Here is a 27,100-nt window from a genome sequence, read left to right as displayed (position 1 = left end):
GGCTCTTTTTGTCTTTACAGTCTCTTACTAGTAATATTTTTCCTTGCTCAATATCTTCTTTTCGTCTTTTGTTTTAAGATTATGTTTACCCTTTTTCTTCTATTAATCTTCCTAAATGTCTTAAGCCTCCCTAAAGAAAGGGATAATTCTTATATCTGGTACCAGTCTCTTTTTATCAATTTATCATACTCTTTCTAGTATTCCTCCTCAGTCTCTTGTATTATCATATTCTTTCCAATCTCCTCCCTTTTTGCCTAGTCTTTTTATGCTATCAGTCATCATTCTTTCTGTCTATTATCAGTCTCTTTCCAGTTTTTCCTTTCTCTGTTTAGTACTCTTTTTGTAGTCTCTTTTCATTATCTCATCTCTTTGCAAAGTTATTTTTTGTATTGTTTCTCATTGTTCCATTACATGCCTCTTTCTAATCACTTTCTTTTTAGTCCTCTCTCTTTCTTCTATTAGCAGTATTTTTCGAATGTCTGACTGATCTCGTCAGTTTTCTCTGACTGATCTCGTCTCTTTTCACTGTCACTCTTTTCTGCCCAGTGTATTTCATCTGCTATCAGTCTCTATCCACCATTTTTTCTGCCCACTCCCTTTCTGACCATTCTCAGTATTCATCCAGTGTTTCTCCTTTCTTTCCAGAATATTGCATATGTTATCAACCTATTTCCAGTCTTTCCTATTGCTTTCTAATCACTTTTTAGCTATAAAGCCCCTCTTCAACATTCCGTCTTTCTGCAAAGTCACATTTTTTCTTTTTTCGATGTCTTTTCAGTCTTGTTTTTCTATTAGTAGCATCGTTTGTGTCTTTCCAGCCCCTCTTTTAGTCTCTTCCTTCTATTACTACACTCTTTTCAGGTTTCTGACCACATCCCTTTTATTCAATCCCTTTCTGCTATCATCACTCTCTACAGTCTCTTTCCAATATTCCGTTTCTCTGTGTTACTCCTTTTTTTCTATTTTCAGTCTCTACACAGCCTCCTGTATTCTTACTGAGTCTTTGTTCATTTCCTTTTTTCCATTACCAGTTTCTTTTGCAGTCTCCATTTGTAGTCTCTTTTCTGACCAACAGATTGTACCGGTCACGGAAGAAAGATAGATACGGATTATTGACGATTTACAGACTCAGATAAAAACTCGAAAAAAGCTGGAAAATGTACCTGCGAGCTTTGGTAAGATGATTAGAGTGGCTAAAAAGATGGCAAGCGCGATAACATGGACAAATAACGTCTCTCTGACAATTTCAAAATACTTCATTCTTATTTCAGTCTCTATTCTCCCCATTTCTTTTATTAGCAGTCTTTTTTCGGTCCATCTTGTTTTTCTATTCTCCCTTATTTCTGCAGAGTCTCGTTCCCCAATTTCCAGTCTCTGTTCAGCTTTTTTCTAACACTACTAGGATCCTTCTTCTCTTTTCAGTATTAATTCAGTCGCTTTCTACTACTGCAAGTGTTCTTTTTGACTCTGCAGTTTTTTCCTTCTATAGTCAGTCCTATTCCAATCTCCCTCTTTTCTGCACAGTCTTTTTCTTGTCTTCTTAATCTCCATATCTCTTTTCTACAGAATCTCTTTCTCGTCTTCAGACGCACGGCTAAACACGATACTTTCTAGATCTAGGGGTAAGTGTTAGTTCTAGTTTTACACTATCACTAGAACTAACACAAGACCTAGAACTAGAATCATTCGGATTTAGCCGCATGTCTCTCAAGACGGCTAAACCCAAATGATTCTAGTTCTAGGTCTTGTGTTAGTTCTAGTTTTACACTAGCACTAGCACTAGAACTAACACTAGACTTAGAACAAGAAACATTCGGATTTAGCCGCACGTCTCTCAAGACGGCTAAACCCCAATGATTCTGGGTCTAGGTCTTGTGTTAGTTCTAGTTTTACACTAGCACTAGCACTAGAACTAACACTAGACTTAGAACTAGAAACATTCGGATTTAGCCGCACGTCTCTCAAGACGGCTAATCCCGAATGATTCTAGTTCTAGATCTTGTGTTAGTTCTAGTGACAGTGCTAGTGTAAAACTAGAACCAACACTACCCCTAGATCTAGAAAGTATCGGGTTCTAGTGACAGTGCTGACTGTTTTAGTGACAGTGCTAGTGTAAAACTAGAACTAACACAAGACCTAGAACTAAAATCATTCGGATTTAGCCGCACGTCTTTCAAGACGGCTAATCCCGAATGATTCTAGTTCCAGATCTTGTGTTAGTTCTAGTGACAGTGCTAGTGTAAAATTAGAACTAACACTAGACCTAGAACTAGAATCATTCGGATTTAGCCGCACGTCTTTCAAGACGGCTAATCCCGAATGATTCTAGTTCTAGATCTTGTGTTAGTTCTAGTGACAGTGCTAGTGTAAAACTAGAACTAACCCTAGACCGAGAACTAGAAACATTCGGATTTAGCCGCACGTCTCTCAAGACGGCTAATCCCGAATGATTCTAGTTTTAGGTCTTGTGTTAGTTCTAGTGATAGTGCTAGTGTAAAACTAGAACTAACACTAGACCTACAACTAGAAAGTTTCGGGTTTAGCGGTGTGGTTTTAAAACCCCCGCCAAAAAATAGCTTTGAAAAATTACACTATGTAAAAGTGAGTTTTCATTTTACTCCTACGAATTAAAAAATAAAGTATAGTAAACTGTTATTTAGTAATTATGGTGGAAACGCCGGTTATTTTGATGATAAAGTTAAATAAAATTACGTTTGTGTGGATGCACCGTGAATAATAGCGTATTTATGTAAATGTGAATGCGAACTCTCTAAAATTAGGTCTATTTTCATGGTATTTAGCCACCCCCGTGGCCAGACCTGTTCATAGTTATGACGGTAATTCGGATATATTATATTAGGGTAAAGCAGATCCGATTAATTTGTAAAGTTGGGCAAAGCCGGGACATTTGTAGGTGCCCAAAGTCCGCCTCTGTTCGTATTACTAGCCCATTCAGGGCCCCATTTCCAAATCCGGCCGAACATTTAATCATCGCGTCCAGAATGAGCCAGAGAGGACGACGTAATTCCGTCCTGACTGGTCGCGAATAATGCGTTGTCCGGACCTCGGGGTGCGACGAATTTCGCCCCCTTAGTCAAAAGTCGTAGCCGGGTGACTCGTTCCGTTTCACGCTACGTTTACGTACTCAGTATCCCGAAGTCGCATCGTAGTCGTCGTCCTCGTGTTATTAAATTCTACTGCAAATAGCAAAGGTAGCGCCCGACATCTAAACGTAATATCGAGGTTATAGAGTGACGCGTGTGGTACTTTAAGGCCACTCACAAAGGATGAACGGTCTATCCCCTCTTCTGTGTCCTCTCGTATTCTACGGCTTTTAAGGATAACATTCCGGACTAATATCCGTTAGTCGATAGCCTTACAGACCTTTTCGGTATAGGCACGGTATCAGATGTTTTCTTGATATTGCCATTTCGTTTGGGACTCCATTTACCTTTTCAAAAATACATTTGAACATTTTACCCAACTCTATAGCGAGGGAAGAAATCCTTTTATGTTACGACAATCACGTTGAGTTTTTAACCAACAAATTTTATTCAATACGTTTTTTTTTTGGCGGGAATACTCGATGTTAGATTTATAATGTAAATAACGAATGAATAATTTAAAAGCGAATCGAATAAAAACATTAAGGATCGATATTCATTGTATTTTTAATAATATTTCGAAGAAACATCTATTAATTTATTTATTTAATTATTATTTATTAATAATTACGTTTTAATAGATATTATAAATAACGTAAAGCCGTAGTTTTCCGATAATCACACGAAACTCGAACAACAGAAACTACAGCTACTCATATAATTTATTAACACAGCATCTAGCATTGCAAACTTATAATTTAAGCAAGTTTATTTCAAATATTTATTGATTACTAAATCTGGTTATTATGATTTTTTAAATCCAACCCAACCTAGTTGTTACAAATTTTTAAATCCATACTTTATTATTAATCGTATCTCAAGTATAGAAAGAAGAAGTTGAGATATAATAAGGAAATAACAAGCATTTTAAAGCCAATTTAATGAGAACTTAGTATGCCATAAATAATGTCTTAGTTTTCATAAACTTGGTTGATATAATTTGTTTAAGCCAACCCTACATATTTGATTGTATTTATAAAGGTAGAGATTAAGTAATCGTATCTCAAGAACGAATTGAGATATAATGATGAAATAACAAGCATTTTAAAGCCACTTTAATGAGGATTTAGTGTGCCATAAATAATTTCTTAGTTTTCTAAAACGTAGTTGTTATGATTTTTGAATCCAAACCCTGCATGTTTGATAGTTATAAATTCGAAGAATGAAAATTAAAAAAATGGTATTTCCAGAACGAATTGAGATATAATGATGAAATGACAAGCACTTTAAAGCCAATTTAATGAGGATTTAGTGTGCCATAAATAATTTCTTAGTTTTCTAAGACGTTGTTGTTATGATTTTTGAATCCAAAGCCTGCATATTTGATAGTTATAAGTTCGAAGAATGAAAATTAAAAAAATCGTATCTCAAGAACGAATTGAGATATAATGATGAAATAACAAGCACTTTAAAGCCAATTTAATGAAGATTTAGTGTGCCATAAATAAATTTCTTAGTTTTCTAAAACGTGGTTGTTATGATTTTTGTATTCAAACCCTACATGTTTGATAGTTATAAATTTGAAGAATGAAAATTAAAAAAATCGTATCTCAAGAACGAATTGAGATATAATGATGCAATAACAAGCACTTTAAAGCCAATTTAATGAGGATTTAGTGTGCCATAAATAATTTCTTAGTTTTCTAAAACGTAGTTTTTATGATTTTTGTATCCAAACCCTACATGTTTGATAGTTATAATTCGAAGAATGAAAATTAAAAAAATCGTATCTCAAGAACGAATTGAGATATAATGATGAAATAACAAGCACTTTAAAGCCAATTTAATGAGGATTTAATGTGCCATAAATAATTTCTTAGTTTTCTAAAACTCGGTTGTTATAATTTTTGAAACCAAACCCTGCATGTTTGATAGTTATAAATTCGAAAAATGAACATTAAAAAAATCGTATCTCAAGAACGAATTGAGATATAATGATGAAATAACAAGCACTTTAAAGCCAATTTAATGAAGATTTAGTATGCCATAAATAATTTCTTAGTTTTCATAAACATCGTTGTTATAATTTTTGAAACCAAACCCTACATGTTTGATAGTTAGAAATTCGAAGAATAGAAATTAAAACAATCGTATCTCAAGAACAAATTGAGATATAATGATGAAATAATAAGCACTTTAAAGCCAATTTAATGAGGATTAAGTGTGCCATAAATAATTTCTTAGTTTTCAAAAACCTGGTTGTTATGATTTTGGAATCCAAACCGTGCATGTTTGATAGTTAGAAATTCGAGGAATGGAAATTAAAAAAATCGTATCTCAAGAACGAATTGAGATATAATGATGAAATAACAAGCACTTTAAAGCCACTTTAATGAGGATTTAGTGCGCCACAAATAATTTCTTAGTTTTCTAAAACGTGGTTGTTATGATTTTTGAATCCAAACCCTGCATGTTTGATAGTTATAAATTCGAAGAATGAAAATTAAAAAATCGTATCTCGAGAACGTATTGAGATATAATGATGAAATAACAAGCACTTTAAAGCTAATTTAATGAGGATTTAGTGTGCCATAAATAATTTCTTAGTTTTCAAAAACCTGGTTGTTATAACTTTATAAACCAATCTCAACATATTTTATTGTTTTAAATTTATTAAATAGAACTTTAAATAATCATATCTCAAGAATCAGTTGAGGTATAATGATGAAATAAGAAGCATTTTAAAGTTAATTTAATGAGAATTTAGTGTGCCATAAATAGTATCTTAGTTATCATAAACCTGGTTGCTATAACTTCTTAAACCCAACTCTGCATATTTTATTGTTTTAAGTTTATTGAATAGAACTTTAAATAATGGTATCTCAAGAACGAGTTGTGATATGTCAATGAAATAACAAGCATTTTAAAGCCATATTTAGTATGCCATAAACAATTTCTTAGTTTTCATAAACCTCGTTGTTATAATTTTTGAAACCAAACCTGTATGTTTGATAGTTATAAATTCGAAGAATGAAAATTAAAAAAATCGTATCTCAAGAACGAATTGAGATATAATGATGAAATAACAAGCACTTTAAAGCCAATTTAATGAAGGTTTAGTATGCCATAAATAATTTCTTAGTTTTCATAAACCTCGTTGTTATAATTTTTGAAACCAAACCCTATATGTTTGATAGTTATAAATTCGAAGAATGAAAATTAAAAAAATCGTATCTCAAGAACGAATTGAGATATAATGATGAAATAACAAGCATTTTCAAGCCAATTTAATGGGGATTGAGCCATAAATAATTTCTTGTGTTTCATAAACCCGGTTGATATCATTTTTTAAACCCAACCCTATATATTTGATTGTATTTATAAGGGTAAATATTAAGGAAATATATCTCAAGAACGAGTTGAGATATAATGATAAAATAACAGGCATTTTAAAGCTAATTTTATGAGGATTTAGTGTGCCATAAATAGTATCTTAGTTATCATCAATTTGGTTGTTATAACTTTTTAAACCCAACTCTGCATATTTTATTGTTTTAAGTTTATTGAATAGAACTTTAAATAATCGTATCTCAAGAACGACTTGAGATATGTCAATGAAATAACAAGCATTTTAAAGCCAATTTAATGAGGATTTGGTATGCCATAAACAATTTCTTAGTTTTCATAAACCTCGTTGTTATAATTTTTGAAACCAAACCCTGTATGTTTGATAGTTAGAAATTTGAAGAATGGAAATTAAAAAAATCGTATCTCGAGAACGAATTGAGATATAATGATGAAATAACAAGTATATTAAAGCCAATTTTATAAAGATTTAGCGTGCCATAAATAGCTTCTTGTGTTTCATAAACCTAGTTGATACCATTTTTTAAACCCAACCCTATATATTTGGTTGTATTTATAGAGGTAAATATTAAGGAATCATATCTCAAGAACGAATTGAGATATAATAATAAAATAACAAGCATTTTAAAGCTAATTTAATGAGGATTTAGTGTGCCATAAATAATTTCTTAGTTTTCTAAAACCTGGTTGTCATGATTTTTGAATCAAAACCCTACGTGTTTGATACTTATAAATTGGAAGAATAGAAATTAAAAAAATCGTATCTCAAGAACGAATTGAGATATAATGATGAAATAACAAGTATATTAAAGCCAATTTTATAAAGATTTAGTGTGCCATAAATAGCTTCTTGTGTTTCATAAACCTAGTTGATATCATTTTTTAAACCCAACCCTATATATTTGGTTGTGTTTATAAAGGCAAATATTAAGGAATCATATCTCAAAAGCGAGTTGAGATATAGTGATAAAATAACAAGCATTTTAAAGCTGATTTAATGAGGATTTAGTGTGCCATAAATAATTTCTTAGTTTTCTAAAACCTGGTTGTTATGATTTTTGAATCAAAACCCTACGTGTTTGATACTTATAAATTGGAAGAATAGAAATTAAAAAAATCGTATCTCAAGAACGAATTGAGATATAATGATGAAATAACAAGTATATTAAAGCCAATTTTATGAAGATTTAGCGTGCCATAAATTACTTCTTGTGTTCCATAAACCCGGTTGATATCATTTTTTAAACCCAACCCTATATATTTAATTGTATTTATAAAGGTAAATATTAAGGAATCATATCTCAAGAACCAGATGAGATATAATGATAAAATAACTAGCATTTTAAAGCTAATTTAATGAGGATTTAGTGTGCCATAAATAGTATCTTAGTTATCATAAATTTGGTTGTTATAACTTTTTAAACCTAACTCTGCTTATTTTATTGTTTTAAGTTTATTGAATAGAACTTTAAATAATTATATCTCAAGAACGGGTTGAGATATAATAATGAAATAGCAAGCGTTTTAAATGTAATTTATTGAGAATTTAGTATCCCATAAATAATTTCTTGTTTTTCATAAACATGGTTGTTATGAGTTTTTAAACGGAACCCTATACAGGGAGTATCTAACTTGATGCGAAAGATTTTAAGGGGTATATATTCATATAACTTTTTGGTCAAAACCTCTTCTCCTCTAAGTTATAGCCCTCTAAAGTTAACGGTAAAATCTGCAACTTTCTTATCTGTTGACATTTTACAACTAACAAATTGTTAGTTTGATCACAAAAAATAAAATAATGCTGAGATTAATTTGTCATAACTTCATTTCTTTGACTAATAATAACCAATCTGTGAATTAATTCACCTGAGCCTGTGTATTATTTTATTTTGTTGTGATCAAACAATTTTAGGAGAAAATGTTAAGAGACAAAAAAGTTGCGTATTGAATCCCACTATTTAAATCAAGTTTTTAAATAGAAAAAATCATATCTCAAGATCGAACAAAAATATAATAATGATGTAAACAACATTTGAAAGCAAATATAATGAAGATTTAGTGTGTTATAAATAATTCCTAAGTTTCCATAAATCTAATTATTATTTAATGGGTATTATAGATAATGCAAAGCCATATTTTCTCGATAAATACACGAAACACGACCAACAGGAAGTACAGCTACTCCCATAATTTATTAACATAGCATCTGCATTTGCCAACTTATAATTAGAGCATGTTTATTTCAACGGATATCGAGACGTTCACTAATGTCCTACACAGTTCCGCTATCGGATATAAAATTAGCGAGCGGAGGGCGCTATTTGTCTGGTTGCATCTGACAATGGGGAACAGCGGATCGCAGTATTGCACAGGCTATTCCCATTTGGGAGATTAATTTAAACTCCTACAAACTAATTAATGTTCAGAATTAGTTAGCAATACAAACGATTTTGCAACAAATCACGGTTTATTATCGGATAGTACCCCCGTAAACGGCTCGTTTCGGATTCGGTTAACACCTCCAGGCAAAATTTCTCTACATCCATGCATCCCATACCGTTATTGTTTATATCAAAATCCATTCAACATCAAACTCGGATTTCAATAAAAATACTTTCACTTCATCAATGTATTATTATTAACAATTTCAAATTTACATGATAATACGATTAAATTGAGAAACTTAACTCCATCCATTCGTATTCCCTCAACCAATTTGCATCTACATTCGCAATCGAGCGCTTAGGGGATTAAGATATCATAATCTAATAATTAAATTCGTATAATTCGTAGCACGGCAAACAAATAATACCAGTCAAAATTTACTGCCGCTATCTCCGAGACGACTCAATTTAATAAAACCGCACGTAAGACGATGTTTGCGTACGTTGCGGAATTTAATCATATTTGAGATGATAATTTTATGCATAGCGACAATCTCAGATACATAAAACCTCTATTACCAGCATCTAAGGGCTTTAGTACTGCGAGTACCAATGGTTCTATGTATTGTAGGAGATAAATTTTCATTTTCCTTTAAATATAATTGAAGAATTTGGTGCAATAACCGACTAAACGCCATTTTTGGGTAAAATGACATTGAACCAGACTACATTGAAGAAAGTGTAAACAGTGATAGCAGTGACAGTTCTCTACAAAATGGCAACAATACTGAAACAGGTGATTCGTCCAAGGGAAGAAAGCGGACCCTAGTAAGTGGAAATGGAATGTAAGGAAGGCAGCAAGAAATAGTGCAAAGGCATATATAAATAGTGTTAAGAAACAAATTGAGGCAAAAAGGCAAGGTAGCAGATGTGAATGCAAAAAGCAATTTATGAGAAATTTACAGAGTTCCAAAATATTTGAAGGATTTTATAAGAACGCTGATAAAAATGTTCAGGATGCTTATTTAAGTGGTCTTGATTTACGGAAAACACTACTGGTTTAGAAATAACTCCATTTAAAGAAAGCTCAAGCATTCTATGATGACTATCAGCAAAATTTGCCAGTTCCGGTGATAACATCTTCGGACATAATTTATGCCAGTCAGGTTTAGGTGTAATCAAGGATTTCACTCATGTAAAACAAATAGTGCCGTTATGTATATATTTAATGAAACCATTGGTAAAAAAGGTTCCAATGGAAGCATTTCCTTTTTGAAGCACTACATTGATAACTATATATCCAATGATGTTAAATCGTTGTATATTTTTACGGACAACTGTGGCGGCCAGAATAAGCATTCTGTGTATAATTGATGTGTACCATCTCCAAGAACAGCCTATTATGATAATTGCTTTCTGAATCCAAGATTTTTACATCCTTAAAATCAAACTCATGTTTACACTCCAAAACGTGTTGGGATAAAGCATTACTGGACTTTTTTAGTCTACAGTCACTTGCATGTTTTGAGATTCTACATTTCAGTCTCTGACTGGTCTGACCAACGTTGGTCAGATGAGATGGTACATCTCTCTCTGTTCATCAATTATACACAGAATGCTGTAAATTTTAAAACAGATACTCAGAACCTTAGCAACATTTATGCTTATTTGTTTGCCTTAGATAGGCCAGAATAAGAACTCCGCAATGATGGCCCTTGTTCGAACTGGTAGATACTCTACAATCATTCATTATCTTCCGGAACCTGGCCATAGTTTTCTACCAGCTGACAAGGACTTTGCAAAAATTGAAAAAAAAGAAACGCAAGAAAGAAGTACTTTACCTGCCAGAAGAATGGTACAAACTAGTTGAATCGTGTGGTAAAAATTTCAAAGTCGAACGTGTCACCCAATCAATGATACACGATTATAAATGTTATTTACTGCCGTATTTTAAGAAAACTGCTGTTGTTAAGAAAAAGCCGTTTACGTTATCAAAGTATAGGATTTTCAAATATGATCAAGACTATTCCGATAAGGTACAGTGATACAATAAAGTCTACATACAGCCCGGAAAATGATAATATCTCAGTTCCCGAAATGTAATTCAATGAAATTTTTTAACAAAACATGTAAGAAGTCCATATTATTTCCATATTTTACATAAAAACTATATAAGCTATTATTAATCAAGGGGAACACAAAACATAATCATATCTTCAACTCAAAAAAGTCTACATACAGTCCTAAAAAAAAAGTATATCAGTGTCCGTTATAGCTCAATAAAAATACCGGAAGTTGCTTATATCTCGAATAATATTGGAATTAAACGTATCATGTTTGGGCTCATTTTGAATGACAAAGAAGATAGAATAAAAAACATTAACCTTGAATATTTTTAGTTCTATGCACCTGGTTGAGCATAATTTTATATTTTATTACAATCCATGTTGCTCAAAATGACTGAAAGCTAGTTGATAATCATTAAAAACTTGTCTAAATGTATAAGGAGTAGTTTATAGCAAGTCCAGATTGCTCACAACGACTGAAAACTGCACCAACATTGTCCAAAATTGGTCTATAAGGTAACAAAATTGATCGAAATGTTTCGAAATAAATTCATAGCCATCTCATGTATTCAAAATAATTGAAAATTGGTTGAGCATAATTTTATACTTGTCTGAATCATTAACAACTAGTTTTTAAACAATTCATGTTGCTCAAAATGACTAAAAACTAGTTGATAGTCATTAAAAACTTGTCTAAATGTATAAGGACTAGTTTATAGCAAGTTTAGGTTACAAAGAATAACTGAAAACTGCACCAACATTGTCCAAAATTGCTTTATAAGGTAGCAAAATGTTTCGAACTAGGTTCATAGCTATCTCATGTTATTCAAAATCATTGAAAATTGGTTGAGCATAATTTTATACTTGTCTAAATGATTAACAACTAGTTTTTAAACAATCCATGTTGCTCAAAATGACTGAAAACTAGTTGATAATCATTAAAAACTTGTCTAAATGTATAAGGAGTAGTTTATAGCAAGTCCAGATTGCTCACAACGACTGAAAACTGCACCAACATTGTCCAAAATTGGTCTATAAGGTAACAAAATTGATCGAAATGTTTCGAAATAAATTCATAGCCATCTCATGTATTCAAAATAATTGAAAATTGGTTGAGCATAATTTTATACTTGTCTGAATCATTAACAACTAGTTTTTAAACAATTCATGTTGCTCAAAATGACTAAAAACTAGTTGATAGTTATTAAAAACTTGTCTAAATGTATAAGGACTAGTTTATAGCAAGTTTAAGTTGCCCAGAATAACTGAAAACTGCACCAACATTGTCCAAAATTGCTTTATAAGGTAGCAAAATGTTTCGAACTAGGTTCATAGCTATCTCATGTTATTCAAAATCATTGAAAATTGGTTGAGCATAATTTTATACTTGTCTAAATGATTAACAACTAGTTTTTAAACAATCCATGTTGCTCAAAATGACTGAAAACTAGTTGATAATCATTAAAAACTTGTCTAAATGTATAAGGACTAGTTTATGGCAAGTCCAGGTTGCTCACAACGACTGAAAACTGCACCAACATTGTCCAAAATTGGTCTATAAGGTAACAAAATTGATCGAAATGTTTCGAAATAAGTTCATAGCCATCTCATGTGTTCAAAATAATTGATAATAGGTTGAGCATAATTTTATACTTGTCTAAATCATTAACAACTAGTTTTTAAACAATTCATGTTGCTCAAAATGACTGAAAACTAGTTGATAGTCATTAAAAACATGTCTAAATGTATAAGGACTAGTTTATAGCAAGTTTAGGTTGCCCAAAATAACTGAAAACTGCACCAACATTGTCCAAAATTGCTTTATAAGGTAGCAAAATGTTTCGAACTAGGTTCATAGCTATCTCATGTTATTCAAAATCATTGAAAATTGGTTGAGCATAATTTTATACTTGTCTAAATGATTAACAACTAGTTTTTAAACAATCCATGTTGCTCAAAATGACTGAAAACTAGTTGATAATCATTAAAACCTTGTCTAAATGTATAAGGACTAGTTTATAGCAAGTCCAGATTGCTCACAACGACTGAAAACTGCACCAACATTATCCAAAATTCGTCTATAAGGTAACAAAATTGATCGAAATGTTTCGAAATAAGTTCATAGCCATCTCATGTGTTCAAAATAATTGATAATAGGTTGAGCATAATTTTATACTTGTCTAAATCATTAACAACTAGTTTTTAAACAATTCATGTTGCTCAAAATGACTGAAAACTAGTTGATAGTCATTAAAAACTTGTCTAAATGTATAAGGACTAATTTATGGCAAGTCCAAGTTCACCTAGTTTTGCACTAGAGCTAACACAAGACCTAGACCGAGAATAATTCGGGTTTAGTCGTCTTGAGAGACGTGCGAATGTTAGTTCTAGAGACAGTGGTAAGTAGCGCTAGTTAGCATAAGATATCACTATGTTGTATATTGTTATTGAACTAAAACTAGAACTAACACTACACCTAACACTAGACCTAACACTAGACCAAGAACTAGAAACGTTCTAGGATACTTTCTAGTTCTAGGTCTAGTGTTAGTTCTAGTTTTACACTAGCACTATCATTAAAACTAACACAGGTCGAACTGTTTCGACTTTGTATTAAAATAATATAGACTTCTAATATCCTTCATTTAAAAAATTCATTGAATTACATTTGAGGAGGCGAGATATTATCATTTTCTGGGGTGTATGTAGACTTTATTGTATCACTGTATATGTAAGCCAATGTCATAATGACACAATGTTGGAGGGTACGTGCTTCTAAAAGACAAAACAGTTTCCATTAACTTAAGTGACGTATCACTGGCATACCTTTGCCCATAAAATCATCCAAATGCAACAGCATCATGCCGATTGTACAACGATTTTTACCCAAGAAATTTCTTCATTTTTATGAAAATCTTAAACAGACTGAGGACCTAGCTGGTGGTAGTTATTAAAAGAAGTAAAGTTATGTTTTACCTTGTGGTGATAGATTTCACAGATAATATCTGTTCATTTTATTTTAGTTTTTTATTTTTAATCTGCGGCAATAAGAGGTCATGTGCATCCTTTTTTATATATAACCAAAGCCAGAAGCAACAAAAAGAAGAAAACAAAGAGACAAAAATAATTACTATGGAAGGCATATGCCAAACTTCTTTGTTTTCTCAAAACTATACTTTGTGCACATAGCTGATTATTACACCAACCTCTTCAATTGATAACTGTAAAATGTAAAGAAATACTTATATAAAGAGAAAAGACAAAAACATGTATGTTTGCGTAATTGAGTTACGCATGGTTGATAATCTCGGTGCATTAAATTGTCGAGCGTAGCATTGAACAATCAATAACGGATTTTTGCGTGGCCATGGTCGCGGTGGAGGATTACGTCAGCTGTTTGCACATCTCTGTTTATCCGTTTGCCATGTGTACACATGGTGACATCAGCGTTCCGCAGAGTTGCGAGGAGGAGTTTGCATATTCACCTCTTGTCTTATGTCAATTGTGAGCTGGAGACACCACGCAATCAACGTGTTGTGCAAAGCTAAACGCGCGCGATCATCGGGATGAGCATTTATATATGACCGGAGTTATGGAGACGTCAAATTTGGGTATCTAACGTCCCGTCTGAGGCAGACAATTGCGGAGAATTTCAGAAATGTACACGTCGAGTGTCAGTGACCGCTCGCCTCTCAGTTGACATAGAAATCTACCCTTTACGCGTTTGACGTGACGTGGATACGGGAAAACAACCGGAATTAATTTAAATGCAGACACAATCGATTCTGTTTCCTGGCTGAAACTGATTATCTCGTTACGAATCAGCGATAGTTCCCAAAACGAATTTCGGTGTTATTCCAAAATTATAGACGGAAAAACAAGGGGGCTGTCTTCGACAGACTTCTTGCCACTCTAATGGAATCGAAGTGTCGACGTGTTTGTACAAGTTCTCCGCAAATATTGTATTAAGGAAGGGAAAATAGTCGGAGTTTAAGGCGTACTTACGGATTGGTGGAGTTTGGACTCCGGAGGACACTTCGAGCACTCGACGGTCGAATTTGTACTGCTTCGAAAAAAAAAGAAGGAACTACGACGTCCGGCACGTGAACCTAAACCAAAAGAAATCGAACAATAGAGGCTGTTTCCCAAGTGGCTCGAAAGTTAAAACTAATAGACGCAGAATGCGAGCATTCATTCGAGGACGCAACTTCTTTAAATAACGCCGCCCGTTGAGAGTTCACCGTTTCTCAATAAAGGAGAGAAAACGGAAGTTTCAACGGCAACGTGTCGACGGCCACAATGCAAACTGCCTTTTTAATTAGTCGTAATGGTAATGAAAAGTTTTTGTTTAAAAATCAACATTGTCCGGCCACAATAACCACCCGAAGACCACCCGAAAAGGTTGGAGAGGTCGGCACCGCATAGCGAGGATGGATTCACAAATCAATACCCATTGTTTGATGAACACAGACGTACGAGCCGTACTATAAACATTGAGTTTTCCCCCGAAAAAGCTCCAAAAGCTTTGTGTCTAAAACACTTTATTACTGTTTCAAAAATTAAATTGCAACTTGGTCCTATTAATTCCATTTATACGTTTTAGATATAAACATATTGGTTGGAGATTTTTTTTTGAATGGGTCATAAAATCCGTTGATAAAAGTGCACCTGAAAAAATTAAAACCCCATTGCGTTTTTGCCTAGTTTTATTTTGGGAATCATCCCACGTGGTTTTTTCGATGGTGATTGCCCAAAGCTATCCAAAATGAACATGTTCGTTTAGATTTATCGTCGCTCGTGAATCAAATTCAGCGCCATTCTGAACACCAACCGGTCCCCGAACTATCGTTACAAAAAAAATAAACGCCCTAATGAACTTTTAAACGACCGCCATTGAGCGATTTTAAAATAACGTTCTATTTCGTCAGTACGACGACAGCAACAAATATCTTGAGATATCTTCGTTGTCTTTGGAGATAGCGAAATATTAAATACACCACGACAAAGGTTGATTTTTTCTTTAACCCAAAATATTTAAAGGTTTTATGCTTTTTAGATGAAGACTTCTTGTGCAATCAACTTATCGATTCATATCATATATCAGCGTGTTGAGCAGAAAATTTCTTGTCGATTTTATATGATCATACACGGTTATTTTACTTTTTTGTGGAAAATTACTTGTACAATCAACTAACCGATTAATATCATATACTGTATAGAGCAGAAAATTTTCTATCGATTTTATATGATTTTGGAGTATTGTCCGTATCATATCAGAATGTTATAATGCAGTAGTAAACATTGATATTCAGCAATTATACGTGGTTTTCCTACTTTTTTTGAAAAAATTATTTGCACAGTTTATTAATCGATTAATATCATATACCACCGTGTAGACCAGAAAATTTTCTATCGGTTTTATATGATCTTGGAGTTTTGTCCATATCATATAAAAAATTCTGATGCAGTAAATATTGAAATACTGCAATTATAAGCAGTTTTCCTTCATTTTTGGGGAAGATTATTTGCACAGTCAATTAATCGATTAATATCATATACTACAATGTAAAGCAGAATATTTCCTATCGATTCTATATGATTTCTAGGTTTTGTCTGTATCATATAAGAAAGTTATGACGCTGTAAACATTGAAACATAGCAATTATACACGATTTTCTTGCTTTTTTGGGGAAGATTACGTGCGCAGTCAACTAATCGATTAATATCATATACCACCGTGTAGAGCAGAAAATTTCCTATCGATTCTATATGATTTCTGAGTTTTATCGATATCATATAAGAAAGTTATGATGTCGTAAACATTGAAACATACTAATTATATACGATTTTCTTGCTTTTTTGGGAAGATTACTTCCATAGTCAACTAATCGATTAATATCACATACCACCATCTAGAGCAGAAAATTTTCTATCGATTTTATATGACTCTTGAGTATTGGCCATATCATATATAAATGTTATGACGCCGTAAACATTGAAATGCAGCAATTATATATGTTTTTCTTACTTTTTTGGAGAAGATTACTTGCGCAGTTAATTAATCGATTAATCTCATATACCACCGTGTAGAGCAGAAAGTTTTCTATCGATTTTATATAATTTTTGAGTTTTATCGATATCATATAATAAAGTTATGATGCAGTAAACATTGAAATGCACCAATCAAACACGATTTTCTTACTTTTTTGGGGAAGATTACTTACGCAGTCAATTAATCGATTAATATCATATACCATCATGTAGAACAGAAAGTTTCCCATCGATTTTATATGATTTTTGAGTTTTATCGATATCACATAAGTAAGTTATGATGTCGTAAACATTGAAACATACCAATTATATACGATTTTCTTGCTTTTTTGGGAAGATTACTTCCGTAGTCAACTAATCGATTAATATCACATACTATCATGTAGAGCAGAAAATTTTCTATCGATTTTATATGACTCTTGAGTTTTGACCATATCATATATAAATATTATGACGCCGTAAACATTAAAATGCAGCAATTATACACGATTTTCTTACTTTTTTGGGGAAGATTACTTGCGCAGTCAATTAATCGATTAATATCATATACCACCGTGTAGAGCAGAAATTTTCCTATCGATTTTATATGATTTTTGAGTTTTATCGATATCATATAAGAAAGTTATGATGTCGTAAACAGTGAAACATAGCAATTATATACAATTTTCTTCCTTTTATGGGGAAGATTACTTCCGCAGTGAACTAATCAATTAACATCATATACCACTGTGTAGAGCGGAAAATTTTCTATCGATTTTATATGAATTTAAAGTTTTGTTCGTATCATATAAGAAAGTTTTAATGTCATAAACATTGAAACATAGCAATTATATACGATTTTCGTACTTTTATGATGAGTATTACTTCCGCAGTGAACTAATCAATTAATATCATATACCACCGTATAGAGCAGAAAATTTCCTATCGATTTTATATGATTTTTGAGATTTGGCCGTATCATACAAGAAAGTTATGACGCTGTAAACATTGAAACACAGCAATTATACACGATTTTCTTACTTTTTTGGGGAAAATGACTTTTGCAGTAAACTGATCGATTAATATCATACACCATCGTGTAGAGCAGAAAATTTCCTATCGATTCTATATGATTTTGGAGTTTTATCGATATCATATAAGTAAGTTATGATGTCGTAAACAGTGAAACATAGCAATTATATACAATTTTCTTCCTTTTATGGGGAAGATTACTTCCGCAGTGAACTAATCGATTAATATCATATACCACTGTGTAGAGCGGAAAATTTTCTATCGATTTTATATGAATTTAAAGTTTTGTTCGTATCATATAAGAAAATTTTAATGTCATAAACATTGAAACATAGCAATTATATACGATTTTCTTACTTTTGTGATGAGCATTACTTCCGCCGTGAACTAATCAATTAATATCATATACCACCGTGTAAAGCAGAAAATTTCCTATCTATTTTATATGATTTTTGAGATTTGGCCGTATCATACAAGAAAGTTATGACCCTGTAAACATTGAAACACAGCAATTATACACGATTTTCTTACTTTTTTGGGAAAAATGACTTTTGCAGAAAACTGATCGATTAATATCATACACCATCGTGTAGAGCAGAAAATTTCCTATCGATTCTATATGATTTTTGAGTTTTGTCCCTATCAGATAAGAAAATTATGACGCCGTAATCATTAAAACACCGATATTATACACGATTTTCTTGTTTTTTTAGGAAGATTACTTTCGTAGTCAACTAATCGATTAATATCACATACCATCGTGTAAAGCAGAAAATTTGCTATCGATTTTATATGATTTTTGAGTTTTGACCATATCATATATAAATATTATGACGCCGTAAACATTAAAATGCAGCAATTATACACGATTTTCTTACTTTTTTGGGGAAGATTATTTGCGCAGTCAATTAATCGATTAATATCATATACCACCGTGTAGAGCAGAAAATTTCCTGTCGATTTTATATGATTTTTGAGTTTTATCGATATCATATAAGAAAGTTATGATGTCGTAAACATTGAAACATACCAATTATATACGATTTTCTTACTTTTTTGGAGTGAATTACTTCCGCAGTGAACTAATCAATTAATATCATATACCACCGTGTAGAGCAGAAAATTTCCTATCGATTCTATATGAATGTAAAGTTTTGTTCGTATCATATAAGAAAATTTTAATGTCATAAACATTGAAACATAGCAATTATATACGATTTTCTTACTTTTATGATGAATATTACTTCCGCAGTGAACTATTCAATTAATATCATATACCACCATGTAGAGCAGAAAATTTCCTATCGATTTTATATGATTTTTGAGATTTGGCCGTATCATACAAGAAAGTTATGACGCTGTAAACATTGAAACACAGCAATTATACACGATTTTCTTACTTTTTTGGGGAAAATGACTTTTGCAGTAAACTGATCGATTAATATCATACGCCATCGTGTAGAGCAGAAAATTTCCTATCGATTTTATATGAATTTAAAGTTTTGTTCGTATCATATAAGAAAGTTTTAATGTCATAAACATTGAAACATAGCAATTATATACGATTTTCTTACTTTTATGATGAGCATTATTTCCGCAGTAAACTAATCAATTAATATCATATATCACCGTGTAGAGCAGAAAATTTCCTAACGATTTTATATGATTTCTGAGTTTTGACCGTATCATATAAGAAAGTTATGACGCTGTAAACATTGAAACACAACAATTTTATACGATTTTCTTACTTTTATGGGGAACATTAGTTCCGCAGTGAACTAATCGATTGATATCCTATACCACTGTGTAGAGCAGAAAGTTTTCTATCGATTCTATATGATTTTTGAGTTTTATCTGTATCATATAAGAAAGTTATGACGCAGTAAACATTGAAATGCAGCAATTATACGTAGTTTTCCTGCTTTCTTGGGGTAGATTATTTGCGCAGTCAATTAATTGATTAATATCATTTACCACCGTGTATAGCAGAAAATTTCCTATCGATTTTATATGACTCTTGAGTTTTGACCATATCATATATAAATGTTATCACGCCATAAACATTAAAATGCAGCAATTATACACGATTTTCTTACTTTTTTGGGGAAGATTACTTGCGCAGTCAATTAATCGATTAATATCATATACCACCGTGTAGAGCAGAAAATTTCCTATCGATTTTATATGATTTTTGAGTTTTGTCCGTATCATATAAGAAAGTTATGACGTTGTAAACATTAAAACACAGCCATTATACACGATTTTCTTACTTTTTTGGGGAAAAGCTCTTCGCTAGGATATCGACAGGATAAATCCGATTTTAGATGATAAAAAGATCAGGCTTTCTGGTGGTGTATTTAACATTTCGTTATCTTTAAAGATAACGAAGATATCGGCTTCTAAAATAGATGAAAAAATAGGGGTAAAAGTTTGTTGCTGAGATTTTTCTCGCACAAGTTTTTATTTCATTCAAATCAACAAAAAAAGTGAAAAATAAGAAAGAAATGTTAAAAATTGCCGATCTCAATACATCAATAACTCGTACACCGATTCGGACGTATCTAGTAACGATATCCCGGGGGTGTATCTCGAGTAGCGAGCAACATTTCGATGAAAATTTCCAACTACACGCAGAAAAGGGGCGCTTTTAATGCCTCGACGTAATAAAACCGACCATCAATCACACGCGAATCCTATCTCTGGGCCGTGTGTGTTTCGCAAAAGTCCTAATTTTTCACGTTACTCCCAAAAACGAGTGCACCACGCGTATATTTCACGCAAAGTTTTGTAATGGGTGACGTTGAGTTATCTACAAGTAAGCAGACAGCCGCAAAAACTTCAAAAGCGTTACAGTTACATCTACATCCATTCATGCCACCACGTTTTAAAAAAAAATCATAAAAGAAATCAAAAAAAAAAAATCAATCACGTAAGTACTATTTGTATAACAGCAAAATATAGAATCCGGGTATTCGTGTTTAATAAGTGATGAAAAATAAAACAAATTTCCAATTCTCCCCCATAAATAATTTTTTGTTTACACTCGAACAGTGTGCAAACTCGCATATCTAAAATACGTAAACGTACAAAACATGGAATTAAAAAAAAGCATAACCCATAACAACATTGCAGAGCGTTCGTTCCATTGTCATCGGCAATTCTGCGCAACTGGGGCCGAATATGGTTGGTCACCCTTTCATTTGGAATTAATGGTTGTATTTGTTTTGAACGTGTTTTTGAATATTTCATTACTCGCAGATAATTAACCAAATAGATTGAATCATAAAAAAAAAATAATTAAATGAAAATTAATTACGTTAGTTCGAAAACGATCTTTTAATTACAAAAATCGTGCTCTTTCCACACGTTTTCAACCAACCTCAAATGCAACCTCAAATGCCATCTGGTGTGTTATTTATTAAACTTCAGTGAGTAATTTGATTTTATATGATTTTTGAGATTTGGCCGTATCATACAAGAAAGTTATGACGCTGTAAATATTGAAACACAGCAATTATACACGATTTTCTTACTTTTTTGGGGAAAATGACTTTTGCAGTAAACTGATCGATTAATATCATACACCATCGTGTAGAGCAGAAAATTTCCTATCGATTCTATATGATTTTTGAGTTTTGTCCCTATCAGATAAGAAAATTATGACGCCGTAATCATTGAAACACCGATATTATACACGATTTTCTTGCTTTTTTGGGAAGATTACTTCCGTAGTCAACTAATCGATTAATATCACATACCACCATGTAGAGCAGAAAATTTCCTATCGATTTTATATGATTTTTGAGTTTTGACCATATCATATATAAATGTTATGACGCCGTAAACATTAAAATGCAGCAATTATACACGATTTGCTTACTTTTTTGGGGAAGATTACTCGCGCAGTCAATTAATCGATTAATATCATATACCACCATGTAGAGCAGAAAGTGTCCTATCGATTTTATATGATTTTTGAGTTTTATCGATATCATATAAGTAAGTTATGATGTCGTAAACAGTGAAATATAGCAATTATATACGATTTTCTTACTTTTATGGGGAAGATTACTTTCGCAGTGAACTTATCATTTAATATTATATACCACCGTGTAGAGCAGAAAATTTCCTATCGATTCTATATGATTTTTGAGTTTTATCGATATCATATAAGAAAGTTATGATGTCGTAAACATTGAAACATACCAATTATATACGATTTTCTTACTTTTATGGGGAAGATTACTTTCGCAGTGAACTTATCATTTAATATCATATACCACCGTGTAGAGCAGAAAATTTCCTATCGATTCTATATGATTTTTGAGTTTTATCGATATCATATAAGAAAGTTATGATGTCGTAAACATTGAAACATACCAATTATATACGATTTTCTTACTTTTATGGGGAAGATTACTTTCGCAGTGAACTTATCATTTAATATCATATACCACCGTATAGAGCAGAAAATTTCCTATTGATTCTATATGATTTTTGAGTTTTATCGATATCATATAAGAAAGTTATGATGTCGTAAACATTGAAACATACCAATTATATACGATTTTCTTACTTTTATGGGGAAGATTACTTTCGCAGTGAACTTATCATTTAATATCATATACCACCGTGTAGAGCAGAAAATTTCCTATCGATTTTATATGATTTTTGAGTTTTATCGATATCATATAAGTAAGTTATGATGTCGTAAACAGTGAAACATAGCAATTATATACGATTTTCTTACTTTTATGGGGAAGATTACTTTCGCAGTGAACTTATCATTTAATATCGTATACCACCGTGTAGAGCAGAAAATTTCCTATCGATTCTATATGATTTTTGAGTTTTGTCCGTATCATATAAGAAAGTTATGATGCTATAAATATTGAAACACAGCAATTACACACGATTTTCTTACTTTTTTTGGGAAACAACTCTTCGCCAAGATATCGACAGGATAAACCCAGTTTTAGATGATAAAAAGACCAAACAATGGTGGTGTATTTAATATTTTGCTATCTTTAAAGATAACGAAGATATCGGTTTCTAAAATAGCAGAAAAATAAGTGTTTTTGAATATTTCATTACTCGCAGATAATAATTAACCAAATAGATTGAATCATAAAAAAAAATAATTAAATGAAAATTAATTACGTTAGTTCGAAAACGATCTTTTAATTACAAAAATCGTGCTCTTTCCACACGTTTTCAACCAACCTCAAATGCCATCTGGTGTGTTATTTATTAAACTCCAGTGAGTAATTGAAAATTAATGACTTTTCTGTAGAACGATTGATGCTGAACTAACTCATAAGAAAGTAAATCACGCAAAAAAAATTACTTCAACAGTAACATTCCAAAATGAAAAGGGCGAACTCCAGGTCACCCGGTCACTCCATAATTCAATAAACCGGACGTCGGAACTTCGGATTCGTAATAATTGAACAATCCTAGGCGGAACTTTAATTTCTGCCGCCACCGGGACCCGGGCCATCTGGACGGAAATTTCGGATGAAATATTCATATGGGGCGCGGACAGTCGGAAATAATGATCAAATAATTGATTTAGGATTATCGCACCGGCGGCCCTCGCGACATCTCTGTCCCCTAGATATGACGTTAATCAAGTTAAGCTGTTCCCAGGTGGCCACCGTGAATGTTTAATGTAACGTGGCAGGTCAGCAAATCCGACCCCTAACTGCTAAAAGGTGCGTGAATATTTATGGGGTTCCATCTCGGATTATCACGAAATCGCATTACAAAAATAACACACTCATTTGTTGATGTTAAGAAAATAATGTCGGTGACAGTTAATTAAAATAAGCGAAATCAAACCGCATCTCGGTTTCGTTTTACAATTCGAAACAATCTCCCAGACCTAGACGAAGAAATATATATAACTTTACAGTTACGATGATTAAACCGAGTAAAGTTCAGCAATATAATTCCGGTAAAACGTTCGGAGAAACTTTTCCTCGAAAAGTTCCCCCAACCCAAAAAGGGACCCTAATGTTTACGTCGAGTGCACCCTTCATGTGCAGGGTCGCTCGGATTATTCTTGCATAGGCACGGACGGCGGAAAACGGGTCGACGCGTGCGGAAAACTTCTACTCGACTCGCTGTCGACGCCGACGTCGTCGCCCCCATTCTCATGTAGATCACACAAAACAATCAAAACGGTCGTTGGATTCACTTACTGGGGAGCCAGGCCGACGCCGCCGCCGTATCCGCGTTCGTAATTCGCTTCTTTATGGTCCGTTGCGTTTCGATGAGTTGAGGGCGCGTCGAGATCATGGTTTATACCCACCGGAGTATATCGGGTATTTCCAATATGCTCAATCCAATCAGGTATCCCTTGGGAAATAAGACCGGTTTATAAAGAAAAGAAACGATAATAACTTGATTTCGGTTAGTATATGAAGTATTTGTACCTAAACATGAAAGAAATATGATTAAAGCAAAAAAAGTTTTTTAATATTTACTAGAAGTTTTAACCACACCATCAAATAAATGCTTTATGAGCTAAATTTTGACACGAATCAATAAGTTTATGCAGAATTTACAATTGTCAACCAAGTCTTAACAGGTATCCGTTACAAATTGTTAGCTTAATTGGTATTTCAACACATTCCCCAATTGCCTATAGTCTCACGATTAAATTGAAGGGATTTGTCTTAATTATATTATTAATCACGATGGATTAAATTGTATGGTTCATTGAAGCTTAAAATAATGAATGAAATAAGATTGGTTAAGAGATTTTTGATTTGGTTTGGATTGAGCAATTACATGCTTAAAAAGAAAGTTTCAACTCTAAATGCTCTTAACAGAGCCGCCAGAACGAGATAAACAACAGTTGCGATATACTTAACAGAATTAAAATAACTGCCCCCAATATATTATCGAAAGAACTAAGATATACCTTAATATCCAATGTAAAAAACGAATTTCTAGGGTTGGATTAGCACATACATTGTGTTAATTAATTATCGTACCTGACGTCATCATTGCAAGTATGCAACCAATATCACAGGATTGGTATTGCAATACGTAAATCGCGTATTATATTATGCTGTGATATTGGTTGCATACTTGCAGTGATGACGTCGGGTGCGATAATTAATTAACACACTGTATATATCTAGTGATATATACCTCGTGATAATAAATACTTGTTGGTTCAAGGCTTTGATTATATATAATATGAATTGAGCCAACGAGAGAGATAGCTTGCGCAAGGTGATCGAACCGAGATAGACATAGAAGCGTACTGACATATAATGGGCGTGCGTTAATTTTGGCGGTAAATTTAAAACAAAATTAATAAATGAAAAAAGAAAAAAAAATAAAATAAAATAAAATTTCCTTATTATTTATAATACTTACAGGTGATGTGAAACTGTATTATCGCGAACTTTGCACACGAAACAATACATTTTTAAACATAACGGTGTGACTGGCTGTGACACAACAAAACGATTGACACTTTTGTGCGCATGCGCCCGTCTGTTTAGTACCGTTTTATGTCTATCTTTGTTACACTTTCACATTATCGCTTTCCATCTGCGTCTATTCACCTTGAGCCACATTTTTGTTAGTAGATATATTCAGTTAGCTCAATCCATATTATATATAATCAAAGGTTCAAGAACAATTTTTTTCTGCAACCAATTTATCGCTTTATATCATATATCACCGTATAGACCAGAAAATTTCCTATCGATTTTATATGATTTTTGAGTTTTATCCGTATCATATAAGAAAATTATGAACCAAAAACATTTATATATATTAAATAGGAGGTTTTTATAGTTTTTGGGTATAGTTGCTTGTGCAATCAAGTAATCGTTAAGACGGCTAAATCTGAATGTTTCTAGTTGTAGGTTTAATGTTAGTTCTAGTGACAGTGGTAGGTAGCGCTAGTTAGATATCACTATATTGCATATTTTGATTGCACTAAAACTAGAACTAACACTAGACTAAAGAAAACAAACCGTTGGATTGGTAGAATTTACCTCTTCTATATTGAGTGACCACCACGATCTCCTGATCTAACACCACTCGATTTTTTGTTTTTGGGGTTTCTCAAAAGTAGAGTGTATGCAACAAAACGAGAATCAATAAATGATTTCGAAAATCGCATACTTGAAGAAACCACTAATATCACTAGGGATATGCTCCTGATGGTTCAAAATTCCATTTATGAGCGTTTGGGTCATTGCGAGACCGAAGAAGGTGGACAATTTGTTATAAAAATCGTAATAAACGTGCAAAAAAGCATTTTATTTTCCCTTTTGATTATACTGGGCGATGCCAGATCACCTGATTTAACACCTCTTGATTTTTTTTTGTGGGGCTTTCTTAAGGATAATGTTTATGCGAACTACCGACTACGCTAGAAAATATGAAAGAGCGGATTTTTATAGTTTCTGGGTATAGTTGCTTGTGCAATCAAGTAAGCACTAAGACGGCTAAACCTGAATGTTTCTAGTTCTAGGTCTAATGTTAGTTCTAGTGATATGTTGTATATTTTGATTGCACTAAAACTAGAACTAACACTAGACCTAGAACCAGAAATAGTCTGAAGACGCACAGCTAAACCCGAATTAGTTCTAGTTTTGCACTAGCACTATCACTAGAACTAACACAAGACGTAGAACTAGAATCATTCGGGTTTAGCCGTCTTGAGAGACGTGCGGCTAAATCCGAATGTTTCTAGTTCTACGTCTAGTTCTAGTTTTACACTAACACTATCACTAGAACTAACATAAGACCTAGAACTAAAATCATTCGAGTTTAGCCGTCTTAAGAGATGTACGGCTTTTGAGTTTCTTCTGTATCGTATAAGAAAGTTATGACGCTGTAAACATTGAAAGACAGCAATTATACACGATTTTTTTACTTTTTTGGGAAAATGCTCTTCACAGAGCCGGAACAAGATAAAAAAACTGCTGCAATAAGCTGAACAGATCCAAAATAATTGCCCCCAATATATACCTTAATATCCACTGTAAAAAATGAATTCCTAGGGTCACGATTAGCAATATACAGGGTGTGTCAAATGTTACAAATACAAGTTTCTTTATTAATCGTGGCGCATTTTTTGGCGATA

The 27,100-nt window shown here is 32.7% G+C and overlaps 1 protein-coding gene across 3 annotated transcripts in view; it reads right to left on the bottom strand.

The window, feature by feature from the left end:
* Positions 1 to 27,100, bottom strand: part of LOC111416731 (uncharacterized) — a 129,154-nt gene that overhangs the window by 52,335 nt on the left and 49,719 nt on the right. Inside the window, exon 2 of one of the 3 annotated variants that reach the window (XM_071199727.1) lies at positions 14,926 to 15,029. The exons of the other annotated variants lie outside the window; for them this stretch is intronic. The gene's annotated coding sequence lies outside the window, so the exon portion shown is untranslated. The remainder of the gene's footprint in view (positions 1 to 14,925; positions 15,030 to 27,100) is intronic. 3 annotated transcript variants of the gene reach the window in all.

This window comes from Onthophagus taurus, chromosome 11 (assembly GCF_036711975.1).
Source record: "Onthophagus taurus isolate NC chromosome 11, IU_Otau_3.0, whole genome shotgun sequence".
Taxonomy (NCBI): Eukaryota; Metazoa; Arthropoda; class Insecta; order Coleoptera; family Scarabaeidae; genus Onthophagus; species Onthophagus taurus.
The sequence above is the reverse complement of the archived record's forward strand: the minus strand, read 5'-3'. Positions and strand labels throughout refer to the sequence as shown.